Genomic DNA, 23,039 nt, shown 5'->3' with positions numbered 1-23,039 from the left:
TAAAATACATGCATTACATTAATGAGCAAAATAAATTATGCAGGGGAAAAAACTTTCCCTAAGTGTATAATTTTATAAGTTTGTGGATACTACTGGGCTTTTGTTAAGAGATTCAATACAAAGTCCCAGATGTTTTGGGGCTAACCTGTTATTTAGGACTTAAGAGACACAAGCTTCAAAAACAGTTTGAGTCAGGGATAAAGTTCACTAAAAAAGAAAGCAAAACATTCTTTCTCAATCTGACACAGGAATATGCTTCATTTCTCACACTAAGAAAGCCCAGGATTTTAAAAGTGATACCTCAAGATCCACATTTGCCAAAAGTCTTTGGAGTGCAGACTATTGCCTGACGCAATGGCAAGATAGGACTGTTTGGCAAGAAGTAAATCATTTAATTTGTGTCTGTTCTGTTCCATTTTCACATCAGAGACACGGTTGTGATACACCAAGTATTCAGTTGCTGAACTGATCTTTCTTCCCAGTAAATTTACCAACAAATATTTTTTCCCTTGCTCTCCCCACCCATTTGTTTAGCCTACAAACCAAGCTCTCTAGGCTTTACTCCAGGGCTATAGCTCCATGGGATATAACCCAGAGTGCACTGAGAAAACTGTATGCAGATATCTAAATTTGAGGTCTGAAACCAGCACTAAATCCCACACTACAGCTATTTAATCAAGAAGAAAATTGCCAGCAGCCTTCAAATCCCTAAAATATAGTACTAAAAGGGAAAATAGGAATTATTGTATATAACTACCATGAATAGGACAATAAATCAAAGAAGCTAAACCAAAATAATAAAGATCTAGCTTAAGCCTTAAAAAAAAATTCTAAAAAAATTGCTACATTCTGCTATAGATTTTGTAATCTTAGCTACTGATTTTTTTAAGAAATAGGTTAATTATCTGACCTTCAGACAGGTGGATAAATTACACAACCTCCCAAGCTTCCCCTTGACTTGTTTCCTATGTCTGTAACAGATCTATCCAAGTTTTTCCCAATAGGCTCCCAACTCCAGAAGAAACATCATTAACTTTAAAATCACATTTTTGCCTCAAAATATTCCACATCCTATCATTTCAATTAGCACCTACAATCATTATGACAGGCCAGCTTGGGAAAAAATACACCTATGTATAATTTTTCTATTTCTTTTTTTTGTGCACCAGACAGAAACCTCTAATATGTCAGTTTGCCTTTACTGAAGGACCATCAGTCATCAGCATGGGAAAAAAAAGATCTCATAGAAATTGCTGTCAGTGGAATAACGTCTGAAAGGCTATATTACTTCAGCAGTCACTATTAGAAACTCATATTTTAATTAGTTTTTCTTCAAAAACTGTACTTATTGACAACAGAGTATTTCAGCTATATTGGGAAAAAAAAATAGTATCTAATTCAACAGAGATTAACAATGTTAACCATTCCTTCATTACTCTTACTGAAAGTTAAGGCAGGAAGAACAAATAAGATTCCCTAGCAGCCCACTTCCCTAAAAAGAGCCTTTCTCATAGAATGAAGTGCCTTATTTTAACTCTCAATATACAATGCTCCAAATACAGTGGATCTCACTTGCAGAAATGCTGGTCTTAAAGCATTTTTTTTTATATATGTGTAGTTTACTGTAGCCTTCCCAACTTCCTCTCTTAAATACTTTGTAATTACACTTCTGCTCTACTACACAGAAGTTGCTTACACCATTGTGTTATATCAGCAGTGACACCTTTGAATATGCATCCTCTTCCAACTTGATCTGTCAAAATCTCTCAGTGCAACCAATTTCTCCCCCTTCCCATAAATAAGTTTCCAGCACAGAGGAATCTGGTGTCCTACTTACTCCAATATCCTCCAGAAAGAAAGAAAATGCAAAATTTACTCCACACCTGGTGTTTCAGGACTTTTTTTCACCTTCTTTACCTGTTTTTCACACACTAGCTTCTCCAATTTGCTTTTCTGCTTATTGTCATCTGGGTCTCCCACAGTTCTGGTGTCAGTACTTTCCTCTTTCCTTGCACTAAGACTGTAACTTGAGCCACACTCATGACATCAGGCACTATATTGGTTACTCTATAAAGTACTTCTTGACTCTTCACATTTTTCTCTTGAACATTCTCTTAACTCTAGCTATTCTCCTGATATTTCTTTGATGTTACTCTCTTCCAATGCACAAAATACAGAGTTGAATTTATCATCTTCCCCTCCAAATATTCTCCTAACCATCTCTAGGCCAAATTTTACCATCTTCATTGTTCACAGGTTTACCATTACAGAATAACATGTAGCCCTGTTCTTCAACACTATCTACATTGCCATGCTCATAGAAGAATCCTCATATATATTATTTTGCAGTATCCTACATATCACTTTGATCTTTCTTTTATGAATTAGGAAAAAAAATAATTATCTGCATCTTTGTAGTCACTCAATTCAATTTTTTTTTTCCATCTTTCACATGTATTTCACCTTGACAACCCCGCTATTTGCTCATTTAAAATTCTCCCTGCAAAAGTCTCCTGGTGTCTTCTTATTCTGTGCCTCACAAAAGTAGTATACCTGGATACTTGTCCTAGGATACCTGTCAGATGAGCATGATCTCCAACCTCACAAGTGGAAAACTTAGGAATAGAAGAAGTAACTCATTCATTTAAGCTGTTATACTTGGAATCTAATACAGAAGCCACCCAATATTGCTCAAAACCAGCATGCACACAATATTCCCCAAAACATTTTATTCTAAAGAATAAACACATAACTCTATTAGCCTTTCTGCTATCACACTCCTGTTATCATTTCTGGGCATTCTCATTAGAGAAAAGTGAAGCCAGCTCCCCTGCTCTAAGAACAAGCCATAGGTTTCTTAGGAGTGTAAGTTTGGTGCCAGATGCTTTGCTGATTTATTATTAAAGGGTGAAAGTACATTATGTGACTGAAAAAGGCTACTTTTACCTGGGCTGTTCTTACAGAGAGATTAGGGCAATTAATTGCCTAACGACTCTCCACTTTTTTGGTTTTCATTTATTATTAAATGGCGAAACAATGGTAAAGTGCTAAGAATCCTTAAGTGAGTGAATGCAGCTAAGACACAGAGACCAAAATAAAAGGAGAATGAATACTGAGAGAAGATTGTTGACAGAACCAAATTCAGTGGGGAAGTAAACACTTCAGAAGGGATAGCCACCCTGCAGGAAGACCTGGATAGGCTGGAAGAGTGGACTAACAAGAACATTATGAAGTTCAACAAGGACAAGTGTAGGTCTTGCACCCGGGAACACATAACCCAGGAGTGCAGTTCAGACTGGGATCCACCTGGCTGGAGAGCAACCCTGTGGAAAGGGACCTGGGGGTGCTGGTGGACAACAAGGTCAATATGAGTGAACAGTGCACTGCAGTGGAAAAGAAAGCCAACAGGACACTGGGCTGCATCAACAAGGGCATCACTAGCAGAGATAAAGAAGCTGTCATCCTGCTCTACTTAGTGCTTGTCAAGCTACCTCTGAAACACTGTTTTCTGCTTTGGCCCCTGCTGTACAAAAAAAGATGTGGACAGACTGGAGAGGATCCAGAGAAGGGCCGTGAGGTTCATCAGAGGACTGGGAAGCCTGCTGTAAAAGGAGAGGCAGAGAGATCTGGGTTTGTTCAGCCTTGAGAAAAGAAGGCTCAAGGCAGAACTCTTCACCATGGTTTAGTACTTGAAGGGTTGCTACAAAGAAGATGGAGACTCCCTTTTTAGGAGTCAAATGGAAAAGACGAGGCATGATTGAAGGTACAAGTTGCCCTTGGGGAGATTTTGATTGGATGCAAGAGGAAAATTTTTCACAATGAAAACAAATCAGCCATTGGAGTAATATCATAGAATCATAGAATGTCTTGGGTTGGGAGGTACCTCTAAAGTTCATCTAGTCCAACCCTCCTATAATAAGTAGGAACTTTTCACACTTGAACAGATTGTTCTGAGCCACATCAAAGCCTGAACTTGAATGTCTACAGGAATGGGGCCCCCAACATCTCTCCAGGAAACCTGTTCCAGTGATCCACTACCATCTTATTAAAGAACTTTTTCCTAATGTCCAACCTAAAACTATCCTTCTCTAGATTAAAACCATTACCCCTTGTCCTATTGTTACATGCCCTTGAGAACAGGTCTTCCCCAGCCTTTCTACAGGCCCCTTTCAGGTATCGGAGGGTTGCTATTAAGTCCCCCCAGAGTCTTCTCTTCTCCAGGCTGAAAAACCCCAACTCCCTCAGCCTGTCTTCATAAAAGAGGTGTTCCAGCCCTTTGATCATTTTTGTTGCCCTCCTCTGGACACGCTCCAACAGGTCCACATCCTTCTTGTGCTGGGGGCTCCAGAGCTGGATGCAGCACTCCAGGTGAGGTCTCACCAGGGCAGAGCAGAGGGGCAGAATCACCTCTCTCAGTCTGTTTGCCATACTTCTCTTAATGCAGTTGGCCTTCTGGGCTGCAATTGCACATTGGTGGCTCATGTCCAGCTTTTGATCCACTAGTACCCCCAGGCCTTTTTCCACAGGGCTGCTCTCTACCATGTCTTCCCCAGCCTGTATTCATATCTCTGGTTGCCCTGATACAGGTGTAGCACCCTGCACATGGCCTTGTTGAACCTCATGAGGTTCACCTGGGCCCACTTCTCCAGCTTGTCCAGGTCCCTCTGGATGACATTCCTTCCTTCGTGCATATTGACCACACCAGCCAGCTTGGTGCCATCAGCAAACTTGCTGAGGGTGCTCTCAACACCACTATCAATATCCTTAATGAAGATATTAAAGAACACTGGTCCCAGTACGGACCCCTGAGAGACACCACTTGTCACCACTTTCCATCTGGACATCGAGCCATTGACCGCTACCACCCCCAGGGAAGAGGTGGATTCCCCAGTTTTGGACACTTTTAAGATTCAGTTGGACAGGATGCTGGCCCTCTTGTCCTGAAAGCACTTTTGCCAAGAAGGGTCGGAGCAGATGACCCCTCAGGTCCCTTCCAACCTGGTACTCCATGATTCTATGGAATGCAGTTGGAAAAAAGAACTGTGCAGCCACATAGAAGAAGCAAAGGAAGATGGCAACAGCTGACATTCCCAGATTCAAACACAAAAATGGAAAAAATATACAAGAAAACAAGAATAAAGGTCTATAACTGCATGAACAATTTTAACATGAAGAACTAGACCTGCAAGGACCTCCCATGTGCACCTCAGGTTCCCCATACTCCCAGGGCAACCAATCAATAGACTGATGAGGCACCCCTAGGAGAACACACCTGTGACAGCTCATTTTGCATAGTTTTGTAGGTACCCAATTAACTTTGCTACAGGATGGACTGTCTTTTCCCTGGCAGCTGACCACTTATCACCCTCACTTACCATTTTTCATTTTGACAACATAAGGTATGCATGACTGTGGCCTTTTCCATGGGAGGCTGAAATAGTCAGGTGATGCCGTGGAAAAAGATTAGCACCCCAAATGGATTGTTCCAGTTGACTCCAGCTGAAAATAAAAGGAGCAAATCTGCATGCCTGTTGCCACAGTGAGATGGGTTTAGGACTGGCACACTGTCCCACTGTTGAGTGGAGTTCTCCAGCTTTGCAAGGCAAACAAATTCCAAGTCCAAACTCTGTGGGAATCTACCAACTTCCTAAATATTCCACTGTGGGAATATACTTCAACTACTCATCATTTGCTGGCACAATGCCCCAGGTTGAAATTGCAAAATACATGAGCAAGTTTCCACTAAGTGTCTCCTTTAGTTTTTTTAGGACCAGCTTTTTTTCTGAGTATATCAAACAGAACTTGCATTCATAGGCTAAAACGTTTTCCCACTCTCTTCGTCCTGTACCACTCGGAACACTTTAGATACATGTATTATATATATAAGTGCCACACGGAAGCTTAAACATCACTTGTACCCTTAACTGTTTATAATTTCCTTTTAGATCTCAGGAGAAAAACAGATACTTACAAAATCAAAATGTTAGGAACCCAGCCTTACAGGCATTTGTGACTGTCATTTAGAAAAGAGATTACAGCTTGCAACATGAAAAATATATGCATAGCACTTTAGGTAGAACTAGTTATTTATAATGGAATCCACTTAGAGTTAACTTCGGTAGAGTTAAAATAGACTTGTAATGAAGTGGGTAGAAACTCTCAAACATCTACAGTGATTATAAAAAAAGATGCTCTGAAAAATCAAACAAGTGAGAAAGAGAATTTATCAAAATACAGTCAGGTTACTCTCTCATAATTGTCAGTCCATATCTAAGAAATAAGAACATATTACGCACAAGAACATATTACGCACTAAGCAGATGCTTATAAAATTCAGGTACAAAGTACTTCATTTTGTGCTTAACGTTCTCTTCAACAACTAAATTTTCACAAATTAAATATTTTTAATGGATCAGTATCTCAGAATCCAAACTCTGTGGGAATCTACCAACTTCCTAAATATTCCACTGTGGGAATATACTTCAACTACTCATCATTTGCTGGCACAATGCCCCAGGTTGAAATTGCAAAATACATGAGCAAGTTTCCACTAAGTGTCTCCTTTAGTTTTTTTAGGACCAGCTTTTTTTCTGAGTATATCAAACAGAACTTGCATTCATAGGCTAAAACGTTTTCCCACTCTCTTCGTCCTGTACCACTCGGAACACTTTAGATACATGTATTATATATATAAGTGCCACACGGAAGCTTAAACATCACTTGTACCCTTAACTGTTTATAATTTCCTTTTAGATCTCAGGAGAAAAACAGATACTTACAAAATCAAAATGTTAGGAACCCAGCCTTACAGGCATTTGTGACTGTCATTTAGAAAAGAGATTACAGCTTGCAACATGAAAAATATATGCATAGCACTTTAGGTAGAACTAGTTATTTATAATGGAATCCACTTAGAGTTAACTTCGGTAGAGTTAAAATAGACTTGTAATGAAGTGGGTAGAAACTCTCAAACATCTACAGTGATTATAAAAAAAGATGCTCTGAAAAATCAAACAAGTGAGAAAGAGAATTTATCAAAAATACAGTCAGGTTACTCTCTCATAATTGTCAGTCCATATCTAAGAAATAAGAACATATTACGCACAAGAACATATTACGCACTAAGCAGATGCTTATAAAATTCAGGTACAAAGTACTTCATTTTGTGCTTAACGTTCTCTTCAACAACTAAATTTTCACAAATTAAATATTTTTAATGGATCAGTATCTCAGAATCTTTTACCTGCATTCAGTCATCAGCCCAGAGAGAACATTTTTTAATTCATTTTTCCAACTCCATTATACTTACTATTTTTACAAAATAAGTACCAAGGAATGCCTGTGCAGATATCTACACATACAGGATACATATTTGATGCTCAATTATTTTCTCTCTCTCATTCAAAAAGCTTTTAATTGTTGTAAATTAAATCAGACAGTGAGTAGGTCTTAATTGGTGTGTGAAATGCTCAACACAAGGCTGACTTCTTAATGAGGACTCAAGGAGAAATTTAGTAATTTAAATGCAGGAGAGCAAGTCTGAAAGTCTGCACTTCCACACCACCAAAGACTGGAGAGACACCTAATTCCCACTGATGGCTACTTCATGACTGCAGGTCCCATTCTCTGGACCTGTGTCAACAGCTCAGCCATCGCTAGACCATTCTTGTACACTCTGAAAAAGGATGGCTGTGTCCAACTACTGACTGCGAACAGTTCCCACTTTGTGGTAATTGCTGAACCATGCCTAGGATTTTCAGAGGAATGTACTGGTTGGCCAGGGGAAAGGCAGACCCCAAATATCTCTTAACAATTTAGCAGAGATTATCCAAGTTATCTGCAGAGCCAGATACAGTCCAACTGACTGGCACAGAAACTGCCTGCAAAGCCCACACTGGGTAATAAGAATCTGAATCCAGCTTTTCCTGAGTGGGATAGTACCCTATTCCAGTAAAAAAGAACATCCTTCAGGTAGTTTGAAAAGCAATTTGATGACAAAAATGACACATGGGACCAAATCAAATAGCAAGAAATTGAGACAACTTGATAAGAGAACAAATGCATTAACCCACTTAACAGTGAGGTACAAGGTATAAGGTCCTACCCCAAATCCCTTCCCTGCTTAACAGTGTTTTTCACAGGAATCACATTTTCCTGCCAACATCAGAAGATATTTTTCAGAAGCGGAATGCTTCACTTTTGAAGAAGTGAACACAGCAAACAGACACTCTGATGATCCTACTGATTAATTTCAGAAATTGCAGCTGTGTACCAGAGCAATTATACCCAAATAACTACCCCCAAGCAGAGAGTATGTCCTTGTGATTAAGAGCTTTCTGTCTCATATTGAAGGACACAAAAAAAATTAGTTCCCACTAAGGTTCTCCTCCTCAGCTATTCCTGGAATTTGGACAGTTCTTAAAACATCTTTGGAGGCTCCTGGAAAGTCAAATTCCTGAAAAATAAAGCTCAAACTAAAGTGAAAATACAGCTATAATATACTTGGCCACATTTTTCAGCAGAAAATAAGATCCTATCTTCAAAACAAAGACCAAAATAGTATCTTCACCCAAGTGGATGAAATACCACTAACTCAGATTTTGCCTATCAACAAAGGGTATTAACTATGAGCAATACCTAAGAAACTGCAATAAACATAATACATGGCACAGGTTTTTATCTTTTCTGAACTAAGGACTTATTTATGTGTATTATTTTAATTGTACTAGAAATATAAATGCAGGTTTCATATGTATAGTAAAAATTTGCATGTAACAAACAGAATAAATAAAATATCAGCATGCAAAGATAAAACAATGCCTATCATGCAACAAATTACAAGTCAAATAATTCAATGGTTGCAAAGTAAAAATAAATTTAATAAAAATAACATAAAACTGCAGTTAGTGAAATGTACACCGTAGTAATTTGAAGGTATAAATTTAATAGGAAGACATTAATTAAACCACAGCAGCTTTTTAAGCCGAAAAAACCCAAAGTAAACACTACACATCAAAGTAACATGACGGGGCTAAAACACAGAGGTTAATAACTAAAACATTCAAACAACATTAAATCTGCTGTATAGCAGCCTAATGTAAGGTCTATTCTGCACTTACCTTCTTTCAAATCAGCTAAAGCACGAGGTGTTTTACTGTCTTTCTTCCTGAGGGTTCAGAGGGAACTAAACCTGCAGCACTTCTACAGTTCCATGTGTGAACAATTTAACTCTCATTTAGAAAAACCTGACTTTGGAAATTCTTTATTACTGAAAATATTGTATTGAAATATTAAACAAGAAAATCAAAGGAAAGATGTAAAAAGAAAAAAAAATTTAAGAGCTTTTGACCCAGAGCAACAAGAGTTACTTTGAGTAAGAAAAAAAATGTCAGAGCTGTACACTGAATACCAACCACAGGGACAGGTCATTAAATAACATTATTCCCTCAATTAATTTTAGTTGTGCTGTTCTGGGAAAAAACAAAGAAGATAAAAATTATTCACACAAATCAAATTCTCAACATATTAGAGCATCTCTTTGTGGTAACTGCAGTTTTTACCCTGGAGTAAATGTAACACAGCTTACCTTTCAATTAAACTAAGACAAATTACTTTGCATTCACTGCACAACAAAAGCATCCACGTAGGCAGTTACCTGGAGTAGTTATTATGCTATAAATCCACACCTGGCTTACACTGAGCTAATCTGTCCATGTAACCATAATGTAAATCATGATTGTGTCTAGTTTGAAGGACTCTCCATAGCAGTTACCCTTTTCTTTAAGAATATAATATATAATGGAGCTCTACTGTGCTGCAAAGAATGATTACGATATATTTTTTGAAAAGCAACCTATTTTATGAGAAGAGATTAAAACAGCTTTACTCTTTAAAAGAACAAAGAAGGTAGCATGGGACCATTCACTTTCTCTTCTCATCATGGAAATAAAAGAAAACTGAGAGATGCCAAATGACTATGTAGACACATAAAGAGATAAAAAGAACAATAAATAATAGGGTCAAAATCAAAAGAACATTTAAATAGTCCAAGCAGTTCACTCCTGGAAAACCCTTCCAAATGGAAGACTGAAACAGACATGTTGATGATTTAATCAACACAAACAACTACATCATTGAAATACAAGTCAATGGGCCCATAGAAGATTTTTGCACTATCGGGTTCAGGTGGCAAAAAATGATCAGAGGACTGAAACACTTCCCATATGACAAAAGGCTGAGAGAACTGGGGTTGTTCAGCCTAGAGAACAGAAGGCTCCAAGACCTTACTGCTGCATTTTAACCCTTATAGGGGACTTATAAGAAAGATGGGGGCAGACTTTTTTAGTAGAGCCTGTTGCAACAGGACAAGAGGTGATGGATGAATCAAAGGAGGGGAGAGTTAGACTAGATATAAGGAAAAAAAATTTGTACTATTAGTGTGTTGAATCACTGGCACAGGTTTCCCAGAGAAGTGGTAGATATGCCATCCCTGGAAACATTCAAAGGCAGGCTGGATGGGGCTCAGAGCAACCTGATGTAGTTGAAGACTTCTCTGCTTGCTGCAGGTGGGTTGGACTAGATGACCTTTAAAGGTCCCTTCCAACCCAAACCATTCCATGATTCTACAGTTGTCTAAGAAAGTAAAGACAGGATTCATGTCATTCTGATTTAGCTAGTTGTAATACTGATGTCTCCATCTGAGCTGCTGATTGGACACTGCCCTTGCATCCAAGGGGGCACTATTGACCTGGTTTATATTTCTTTTGACATTCACCATGTGAAGAATTAAATGTGCAAGCACCTGCTTTTCCTATAAATGCACAACTCTTTATTGCCGTGGCAGTACTTGCAGCAGCAATTCAACAATTCATACAGTCCCTTCCAGTGCTTTATCCCAGCTCTGTAGCTGGTACAACATAAAGCCAAAACAAAGCTTTTTCCCCCGTATTCTCTCCTATCTGGCGTGGAAAGAGAAGGTGCAACCGGCAACCTAGTCCCATGTCTCTACCTGTGATACTCATTCACCAAATCAATGCTACAGAGGCATACATGCGATACAGGGCACAGCAGGATTTACTACACAGTATTTTAGCAATGCCTACTTGTCTCTGAATAGCTGCAACAGCCCATCATTTAAAACCAACTTACTCTTCTCCATAAGTATATATGCTAATTTTGTGCTAGTTTGACTATGATGAAGTCAGCCAACTATCATAGTGAGGAATAACATTTGTGCATTCAAGTTACACAGACACAACTGGCATCTTAGATCTTTAGCATCAGAACACAAAACACTTTTAAATAGTAGCATGAGGACTGAGTGAAAAAAGCAAGATCTTCCTCTTGATCTTCTTATTTTCTTTGTCAAAATTACAAAATTACCTAAATGGCAGGTCAACTTAATTAATGCAAAAATTGAACTAATGCTGAATGGACACAATCAGCCAAAGAAGTCAAATGTATCCAAGGATTCACATAAAATTACGTAAAATATTCTCCAGTGAAAAAATACTCCATGTAAAAATAACCTGTTTAGTTCTCACAACTGACAGGTTTATTTAACAACCCAAATATGGCAAATTCAGATGTTACATCCCTTTTTAAAATGGCAGCAATGAAAAGCTATTGAATCCTGTGTACCCTGCCACTACCTTTTACTAGAAATAATTATCCTCTTTTATTACACAACTTCGAATGATTCCTCAGAGCAGCATCCACACATAATCCTCTGAATAAAGAACCTCTGAATTCATTTTTCATTTTGGAGAGGGAAATTACAGTATCAGCAAGAGGAATCTCCTTCAAGCTTTATTTGCATTCAAGAGGTTGCCAGTTGGGTAAAGTTTCTCCCCATTTAAGTAATTCTGTTTCCCAGCAACCCATGCTGTTGCCAGGAGAAACCCCGGGGAGAGCTTCCTCCACAGCCGCCCCACCGCAGTCCTGGGGGTACCGCTTTGTGCGGCACTGCTTCATGCCAGTGCACACATCTGACTGTGAGCAGCATGCTAAGTACTAGGAACTCCAGGGACACGACCACAAGATTATTTTTTTTACTTTCCATTTTTTGGACAGGGCATAGTGATAAATAATGTAGCCCTTTCTATTACAGTGTAGTTAGAGGTGATAAGGAAGCGCAGGGGTTTTTCATAGGAGTGATGTTACCTTGGGAGCAGCGTTTGACAGCTGGATGTGCAGCTCTGTAAACATATTTCCTGTAGGCTTTTAATCTATCAAGCACCGTGTGTGCATGCTAACTTCATTTTTGTTGTTTTCTTCCAGCTGCCAAGAGCAAAAGCCACGTGCAAACAGCAAAAAAAATCCCCTTAGATTGACTTAACCTTTGCTACTCCTTGCAACACCTTCAAAAACGTAGATGTAACGCCTGGTTAAAAAGTAATTCCTGTTTTTCCAATGACAGTACAATATTTATAGCTGTACACTTGGCTTGGAAGCAAGCTGTTTAGTGTTTAGATATAAATGCCTGACAAGGTGAAAGACAAAAAAAAAAAGAATGGCATGTTATTACAGAGAGGATTTCCAAACAAATTCATCTACCTGTAAAGACATTGTAATCACAAATTCCAGCAGTTGTTTTTCAGATAATAAACAATTACTGGGGAAAGTGCTTCCACAAAGAAATGTACTCCACATCCTTTCTGATTTGAATCTTAGCATACACAGTGAAATTGTAATGAAATTTAATAATTTATGGAAATGGATGGCTTGACTGTATTTGAGGCAAAGGTAGTTTCTTAAAATGAAGAAATTAGTAATGAACTCTTCTGAATTACAAAGGTAAATTGAAATTTGAGGAACACTAGACCACATATGACATTTTATTCAACATGCTTCTGAACTCCTGAACTGTACTTCAGTGGAAGTCAGAGCTCACATTTTTTGGCCCATATTCCGTATAAGCTTCAGTAAAAATGGATAAGTAAATTGTTTATGTAAAATACTGTATCAGGTAAAGTAGTGGAAAATTTAAAGGATTTAATCTTTCTAAACCTTAAGAGAAACTGCATTTCCTTTGTAGGCTTTATTCTGAGGCATAACCTCACAAAAGAATCTCTATTTTAGACCTACAATATTGTGAGCAATATTAAATTTGTGTCTGAAAAGAAGTTTTCTATTTGCCCATGATTAACACACTTTATTAATCATTAAAGGAAAAATATCAGTATTTTTCATTTTATTCCTTTATTCTACTGAAAAATATCTTAGAAAACATAAAGCTTACATTGTAGTTTGCTAAATCTATCTGCTAAATCTATCTATTGCAAAATCTAGTGTGTTGCACAATTTGGGAAACTGTCAGAATATCAAGGAAAATCTGTTTTAAACTTCTCAACACTGCATACATATTTAGACACAGAATAAACATAAGGCACTACATTTTTTCCCTCTGTTCTGCACAATACAAAAAGGCCACAAAAACCTGGAGATTTTCATGCCATACTAATTCACAGGAATCAAGCAATCAGGCTGGCCCTTTCAGCAGTGTTCCGTTTGCCATTCACCCTTGGTAGGAAAGTACTGATGATTTCAGAATATTCAATAACCACGGCTCAGTGATACCCAATACACTTTGTCAGTGCAATGCCCATGTATCAATACAAATCAGCATAACTTAATCCTTAATGACAACACAGACTGAGTAATTGCTGAGAAAATTACTGGATGACCCCACACCCATAGGGATCAAATTCCACTACAAAGCACCCAGTACCAGGGCACGAACAAGCATAAGAAAAGTTACAGTCTTTTAGCTTCAGCACCCTTCCATGCATCCATGGCAGCACGCAGTCCAGTCAGCCACCTACTCCAAGGGCAGGAAATGAGAAAAGTGGAATTACCAGACCGCAGGGTACTAGTTTGACCACAATAATTTCCATTCATTGTTTTAAGAATGGTAAAACAGGTTAGCATGGACAGAAATTCCACTAAAACAAACAAGCACAGAAGCAAAACAATTTAAAGGGGTAGTTCTGCTTCCAAATACATGTTCATTTATTTTTACTGTGTTTGGAAATGATTAAGCTCCAAAAGATGTCCAAACAAATGCAACATTAGAAATCACTCATAACAGGACTTAAGGTACCTCAACTCCACTCTTCCCCCTCTACTCTGTTCTCATGACATCCCACCTAGAGTACCATGTCCAGTTCTGGTCCATGAAAGACATGGACCTCTTGAAGCAAGTCAAGAGGAGGCCATGAAGATGATCCAAGGTCTGAAACACCTCTCCCACGAAGACAGGCTTGAGAGAGTTGCGGTTGTTCAGCCTGGAGAAGAGAAGGCTTTGGGGGAGGCCTTAGAGCACCTGCCAGTACCTGAAAGGGCTACAGGAAACCTGGAGAGGGACTGTGGACAGGCATGGAGTGACAGAACAAGGGGGAATGGTTTTAAACTGAAAGAGGGTAGATTTAGGTTACACATTAGGAAGAAATTCTTCGCTGTGAGGGTGGTGAGACTCTGGCCCAGGTTTCCCAGAGAAGTTGTGGATGCCATGGCATGTTATTACAGAGAGGATTTCCAAACAAATTCATCTACCTGTAAAGAAATTGTAATCACAAATTCCAGCAGTTGTTTTTCAGATAATAAACAATTACTGGGGAAAGTGCTTCCACAAAGAAATGTACTCCACATCCTTTCTGATTTGAATCTTAGCATACACAGTGAAATTGTAATGAAATTTAATAATTTATGGAAATGGATGGCTTGACTGTATTTGAGGCAAAGGTAGTTTCTTAAAATGAAGAAATTAGTAATGAACTCTTCTGAATTACAAAGGTAAATTGAAATTTGAGGAACACTAGACCACATATGACATTTTATTCAACATGCTTCTGAACTCCTGAACTGTACTTCAGTGGAAGTCAGAGCTCACATTTTTTGGCCCATATTCCGTATAAGCTTCAGTAAAAATGGATAAGTAAATTGTTTATGTAAAATACTGTATCAGGTAAAGTAGTGGAAAATTTAAAGGATTTAATCTTTCTAAACCTTAAGAGAAACTGCATTTCCTTTGTAGGCTTTATTCTGAGGCATAACCTCACAAAAGAATCTCTATTTTAGACCTACAATATTGTGAGCAATATTAAATTTGTGTCTGAAAAGAAGTTTTCTATTTGCCCATGATTAACACACTTTATTAATCATTAAAGGAAAAATATCAGTATTTTTCATTTTATTCCTTTATTCTACTGAAAAATATCTTAGAAAACATAAAGCTTACATTGTAGTTTGCTAAATCTATCTGCTAAATCTATCTATTGCAAAATCTAGTGTGTTGCACAATTTGGGAAACTGTCAGAATATCAAGGAAAATCTGTTTTAAACTTCTCAACACTGCATACATATTTAGACACAGAATAAACATAAGGCACTAAATTTTTTCCCTCTGTTCTGCACAATACAAAAAGGCCACAAAAACCTGGAGATTTTCATGCCATACTAATTCACAGGAATCAAGCAATCAGGCTGGCCCTTTCAGCAGTGTTCCGTTTGCCATTCACCCTTGGTAGGAAAGTACTGATGATTTCAGAATATTCAATAACCACGGCTCAGTGATACCCAATACACTTTGTCAGTGCAATGCCCATGTATCAATACAAATCAGCATAACTTAATCCTTAATGACAACACAGACTGAGTAATTGCTGAGAAAATTACTGGATGACCCCACACCCATAGGGATCAAATTCCACTACAAAGCACCCAGTACCAGGGCACGAACAAGCATAAGAAAAGTTACAGTCTTTTAGCTTCAGCACCCTTCCATGCATCCATGGCAGCACGCAGTCCAGTCAGCCACCTACTCCAAGGGCAGGAAATGAGAAAAGTGGAATTACCAGACCGCAGGGTACTAGTTTGACCACAACAATTTCCATTCATTGTTTTAAGAATGGTAAAACAGGTTAGCATGGACAGAAATTCCACTAAAACAAACAAGCACAGAAGCAAAACAATTTAAAGGGGTAGTTCTGCTTCCAAATACATGTTCATTTATTTTTACTGTGTTTGGAAATGATTAAGCTCCAAAAGATGTCCAAACAAATGCAACATTAGAAATCACTCATAACAGGACTTAAGGTACCTCAACTCCACTCTTCCCCCTCTACTCTGTTCTCATGACATCCCACCTAGAGTACCATGTCCAGTTCTGGTCCATGAAAGACATGGACCTCTTGAAGCAAGTCAAGAGGAGGCCATGAAGATGATCCAAGGTCTGAAACACCTCTCCCACGAAGACAGGCTTGAGAGAGTTGCGGTTGTTCAGCCTGGAGAAGAGAAGGCTTTGGGGGAGGCCTTAGAGCACCTGCCAGTACCTGAAAGGGCTACAGGAAACCTGGAGAGGGACTGTGGACAGGCATGGAGTGACAGAACAAGGGGGAATGGTTTTAAACTGAAAGAGGGTAGATTTAGGTTACACATTAGGAAGAAATTCTTCGCTGTGAGGGCGGTGAGACTCTGGCCCAGGTTTCCCAGAGAAGTTGTGGATGCCTCATCTCTGGAAGTGTTCATTCTATGATTCTATTAAAATAATCTAATTCAGAAATCTCTTGTGAAATAAATTCCCTGTAAGAATATAAGGTGTACAATTCTTCTTGCATATACAGTCAATTGGGGTGGAATCCAATCTGTCTATACCTTGTGAAAAGCACATTACTTCAGCAGGCAGCAGGCTGAACAGGAAAAGTAAAGCTGTTCTCATTAAATACCTGTTTATGTTCTGTGTAAATTTAATATGAAGACGTGTCTCTGAAGGAAGAGCAAGTGATGCCTGTTGTAAAACTTCAGTACATTATCTAGGAACTTTAGAAAAAACTGACATATCTTCATTCTGCCTAGGGAAAACTGAAACACATTTCCCAAGTATATTCTAACCACTTGGACTCGAAGTATCCTGCAAGACTGACAGCATGTCCCACTCTGCAACAAGTCCAACTGTTACAGTCAAAAATGCAAAATTAGGGTGGCCAAAAAGAAAGCAGACTTGAGGGGTTTTCTCCAGCTTCCTCCAGTCACTTAAAGTACCATTGTCCCAGGTATGCTTTGGCAGGTTATGTTGATGTATCTGCTTAGGATGATGTTTCAACCTCCCAAGAGAGGAGGATCATCAAGATCCTGAGGGAATTCTGTAACTCTGGGAGTATCCTAGAAAAGATGGACAGTGCTGCTACTCAGCTACAGCAGTGGATTTACAGTGGATTTAGAGTCATGTATAGCTAAGTTGGAAGAAACCTCTGGAGATAACCTAGACCACCAGCTCTGATCAGACTCAGCTCAGCCAGGGTAGACTGCTCAGGACTGTATCCTGTCAGATTTTTACTGTCTTCAAGGATGGAGAAGCTACAGCTTCTATGGGCAACCTGTTCCACTGTTCAACCAACCTCAGAGAAAAAAGGTTTTCTTTTTACATTGAAATAGAATTTCCTGTATTTCAGTTTGTGCCTGTTGCCTCTTGTCCATCCATGGGGCACCGATGAGAAGACTGTCTGTCTGTTTCCACCATTCCACCACTGAGAAGCATTTATCTGTTTTACTCCTTCCCATTAGTTACTTATACAAGTTTATAAGATCTCCCCAAGCACCACATCCCATCTTATGTGAATTTAGGCAGAGCTACCCTTTCACTCAAAGACCATGTATTCCATTAGAGAATATCAAGGCAACTAGTGCTGAAATATTCCTGCTACATCTGAAGACAATAATAATAAAACAATGAGGGTGAAACTAGAAACCTGTCAAAATCTCAAGTACCTAATGCTCACTAGCCACATTATTCTTCAAATGTCTCAGCAAAAACAGTCAGTGCAACTTCTTCTTGAGTTCTGTATGTCAAGTTGAAATACTAATTCCATATAGAACTAAAATTCAGTGTTGTTTGAATTTAATGTAAAATATACAGACTTGAAACTGATTAAATCAAGTAGTCAAAGCAAATGCACATTAATTTATAAAGTTGAAAATAGAATCAGACACTACACCACTGACTTGAAAAGCTCTTCTGTATGCAGGAGCTCCCAGTGCAACACTTTAACCCAAAATGTTAGCTACCCTTCGGTACACATACAAGAAAATATTAAGTAGGAACAAGACGGCAGTTGATGCGAACACTATTACTAGTAAATCCTGTGTCTACTTCTGATATCCAAAACTCAAGGAAGACCTTAAGTAATTCAAACAAAAATTAACAAATCACTGAAAAAAAATGTGCTTTCTGCTGACAAAGAATTCACTTTGCTTTACATATATCTTGGTTGAAGTCACACCAAGAAAGCACCAGGAACTCGAGAATGCTGGGACCAGGATACACAAGCAGGTGCAAAGCAATTAGCACAATGTGCAGAAGGCACAAAGAGAGCCCAGAAGTGATACTCACAGAAGGAAACCCTCAGCTGCAGAAAGCACTTTGCAGGACAAAATGCCCTGACCCAGACAGTGCTAACACCTCGGATACTTCAGCACCACCCCCTGGACTGAACTCCTGGGAGTGGTCTCAGGCCATGGGGACAGCCCAGTGGTCCTCCACAGAAATCGAAGCAGTGGCAGCAGCCTCACCTTTGAGAGGTGGCTCTAGCAGACCTAGTCACCGTGAGAAGAAATGAGTACATTATATCACATCAGGGATGGGGAGCAGATCAACAGGATCTTCAAAGAGACCACACAGACAAGAAGATCAATGCTCTGCAACTCTTCACCTCAGAAATAAAGGCTCTCAGTATCATTGAAGATGAACAGGATGGACACCTCAGGTCCCTGGATTAGGATCAGTGCTGGCTACCATTTAAAAGAAAGGGCTGGCAGATGTTTCCCCCCACTGTCTGCAGACTAAAGACTCACAAAGAAGACTCAGATGTTCAAGTCTGGTCACACACCTATGATGTGATCAGAATCAGAGACCTGGCACAGCACACAAAACTTGAGTAGTGTCATGGATGGGAACAGGGCATGTAGAAAGATTAGCATGCAAGAACAGGATGAGGAGCTGCACTCTTATGAAAACTAACTCGCTGACAGCACAGAGCTCCAGGGTGAAACTGAAGTAACATCTACTGAGAGTCTGCAAGACAAGATTGTAGGACAAACACAGGAGACGGTGTGGACTGAGGTCTGCTACAGAGCAGCTGACCAAAAGGAGGTAAGTGGATGAGGTCTTCCACAAACAGCTAGCAGAAGCATCCAGACAGAAGGTTCTGGTCCCTCTGGGAGATTTCAGTTACCAGACATCTGCTGAGAAATGCCAAATTGTGCAAACAATTCAAAAATCAGCACTGGTGACAGTTTCATACCAGAAATGTCAGAGGGATCAGCGAAGCAGGGAGAATGGTTGATTGTTGACTGGCCACTCAGAAGCAGGGAAGAACTAGTGGCATTGCAGCAGCAGATGGCAAAGAGCTGTAATGACCACATGATGCTCATGATCCAAAGGACAGTCAGTTAAACAGCTGATTTAGCATTTTGAACTTTCAGAGCTCAGACTCTGGCTTATTTAGCGAATTGCAAGGTAAAGGCCCCTGAGAGACTGTCAAACGGAGCAAGTGCTTTTCAGGGTGGACTGAATTGCAGAAAAAACTTTCTAAAAGAACTAAGGAACAAAACCACGTAGAAAAGCCGGGAGCTTCATCAGAAACACAGAGATCTGTAATGAACTAAAATGCAAAGAGAGAGCATACAAGAAGGAAAAACAATAACAAACAACAAAGAAAGCATTTTAAAGCACTGCATAGGCATTTAAGCACAAAATGAGAAAGGTCAAAGTTGGATCTAAAACTAGCTAGGCACAAAAACAGTAATAAGAAACAATTCCACAAAAATTACAAGAGTAAAAAGAAGGTCAGAGAAAATATGGATGCATAGATGAATACAGAAGATGGCCTTCAGAAAAAACAGACTGCTCCTAGACCTCTGCCTGCACTAGCACAGTCAAACAGAAATGCAGCAATGTGGGGGAAAGGGGTTGGAGCTACTTAAAGAAGTTAAATATCCAAGGAGCCACATAGAGTTTTTCCAAACCTGCAGAGGAAGCTTATTGGAGTGACCACAAGTTACAGAACACTGTGACAAATCTAGATATCTAGAAAAATCCTGGTGACTGGCAGAGATCTATGGGGACAAAAAACAGATAAGAATAACAGCGATTTTTAAGGAAAGTAAAAGAGGATTGAGGAACTATAGAACACTCAGACTCAGCTCAGTCCCAGGAAAGATCATGTAGTGATCCGAGAGTGTCCTCTTAGAAATCACGTCCAAACACAGAGAACAAGAAGTAATTAGGAATAGTCAACATATTTACCAAAGGCAAATCATGCTTGACCAGCTGGTTTGCCTTTACGATGAAATGATTGGCTATGCAGATGAGGGCAAAGCAGTAGAGGTAATGCATGTTGACTTTAGCAGGGTTTCTGACACCATCTCACACAGCATTTGCATTTGGAAGCTGAGAAAATATTGGCTGTAAGAACAGACTGCTAGGCACTAGACATGTCAAAAATTGGCAGGGCCACCAGTCTCAAAAGGTGGTGATCAATATCTTGATGTCTAGTGTGTAGCACATTACCCCTAGGCCTGATTCTGGGGCCAATATCATTCAATATCTTAAACAATAACATGAATGATGTGACAGAAAACACACTCAGCAAATTTGAGGGCAACGCTAAACAAGGGTGAGAGCAGACATGCCAAACAGCAGAGCTTCAGTCCAATGAGACCTTGAAAAAACTTCAGGTCTGTGCCAACAGAAACCTCATAAAGGTTAACAAGGAGAAGTGCAAGTTCTGCACTAGTGCAAGACAACGTCAGACCTGCTGAAAAGGACTCACGATTAAGCTGGATGCCAGGTTAGTTACAAGATAACACTGTGCTCTAGTTGCAAAGGAAGCAAACTGTGTACTGGGCTGCATTACAAGGAGTGTGGACAGCACATTAAGGAAAAACCACTCTTGTCTATGTTGTCCTGGTAAGAATTCACCTGGAATTCTTACCCCGTGTGGTACCTTCAACCTCAGTTGAAGAAAGAGAGTAATAAAATGGCAAGGGTCTGCAAGGTCAATGGTCAAGTTGGTCAGCAATCTACAACACACAACCCTGCAGAGCATGCAGAAGCTGACAGTGTTTCAGCTGGTGAAGGGTAAACTAGGGGCAGTCTTAACAGCACCTCACTAGGGCGTGGACAAAATGACTCAGCAGCACCAGGCAGTACTGCAACAGGCAGTACTGGAACAGGCCATAGACACAAACTCTGCCCTAAGTTGTTCACGCTGGACATGAGAAAGAACTCTGACTAGAAGACAGAACAGCATTGGCACAGGGGCTGGACCGGAGCACCCTTGCAACCAACACTCCTCTGATTCTGCAACCTAAGACGAATTTAAGCAAAAGAAATGCTAAAAGTAAACGTTATGCAATGTTAAATTGCCATTCTTTTCTGAAAGTAGTTTACATGTTAAAAAATTTAACTTTTGCAATTCATTGGAGCTCCATAGTGGTTTTCAGCTTATGTTCAGCCTTAGAGTGACAATGTCAAAAAATATAATATTTGGCCCTATGAGGACAGTTTTTGTACAGCAGCACAAAATTACACTATCTACACAGTTACAGAACATAAAATTAGCCAAGCTGATCTTCTGTCTAGGCTTTTATCCACAACCAACACGAAGCTGCCACTTTAATCTAGGCACTGAGCTACTCTTGGTGTCATCTCCAGAGTTCATTACGCTAGCAACATGAACTCCATCTCTGCACTGCTCCTTTGAGTCCACCTGTTGCACATCAGACAAAATTATCTTCCTGCTGTCTTTTGATTTCCCCATTACCTTCTTGCTACCTTCAGCATTTTATATCTATACAATGTGAGACTTAATTATGGTCTCGAACACCTCTCTTGCTAGGCTTATGCCATTACCCATTTACTGCTCTCCCACCAGCACTTATGTACTTTATGTGTTCAAATATTTATTCTTTACATTCACAGTCTTTGTTAGGGACCTTAGGTGCCTGCAGCAAAGATACGTGGAAATGAACACCTTGTACAATAGGAGAATGACCATATATATTAGAGCACCTATATGCCACTGTTATTCCTAATAGTGATGACAGTCATCTTGCACTGTTTTAGGCTCCTAGGAGGGCTGACAGAAGGTAAAATAACTTGCTTAATTCTAGCTGGCTACGTTGCTTACCTGTCAGCAAATATATAGTCAAAAGAGTACTGGAGAATCACTGAAAGAATTATTGTGTAAGAACTTAAAAACACTTTGCAAACATTAAGGTTAGACTGTCTACACAATGCTGAGGTATTATTTTCACAGAATCACAGAATCATTCTGGTTGGAAAAGACCTTTAAGATTATCAAACCTAACCATTAATCTAACTCTGCCAAGTCCAGAGCTAAACCATGTCCCTCAGCACCACATCTACACAGCTTTTAAATCCCTCCAGGGATGGTGATTCAACCACCTCCCTGGGCAGCCTGTGCCAGTGTTTAATAATCCTTTCAGTGAAGAAGTTTCTTCTAATATTAAACATCCCCTGGCACAACTTGGGGCCATTTCCTCGTCCCATCACTTGTTTCTTGGGAGACCAATCCTTCCTTGCTCCAACCTCCTTTCAGGCAGTTGTAGGGGGCAACTACAGCCCCTCAGCCTCCTTTTCTCCAGGCTGAACACCCCCACTTCCCTCAGCTGCTCCTCATCACACTTGTGCTCCAGACCCTTCCCCAGCTCCGTTGCCCTTCCCTGGACACGCTCCAGCCCCTCCACGTCTGGGGTATCACTATTTAACAGAAAAAGCAGCAGCTAGGGAAATATGTTTAAAACCCTGAATAGGACTACTACGGCCCTAAAATCTAAAACAGGGAAGGCACAGATGGCCAAGATTAAAGCAGGCATGCCCTTGTTGGCTGCTCCAGCAATATGGATTAAATCCCGTTCCTACGACATCACCGTGCAGGTACATGACGACACAAGGCCGTTCCCAGGGCATTCGCTCTCCAGGCTGCCACCCCCGTGCCCCGACACCTCACACTCTCGCA

Source organism: Chaetura pelagica, unplaced genomic scaffold (assembly GCF_000747805.2).
Source record: "Chaetura pelagica isolate M959 unplaced genomic scaffold, ChaPel_1.0 scaffold107, whole genome shotgun sequence".
Taxonomy (NCBI): Eukaryota; Metazoa; Chordata; class Aves; order Apodiformes; family Apodidae; genus Chaetura; species Chaetura pelagica.
This window is presented reverse-complemented; position numbering follows the sequence as displayed.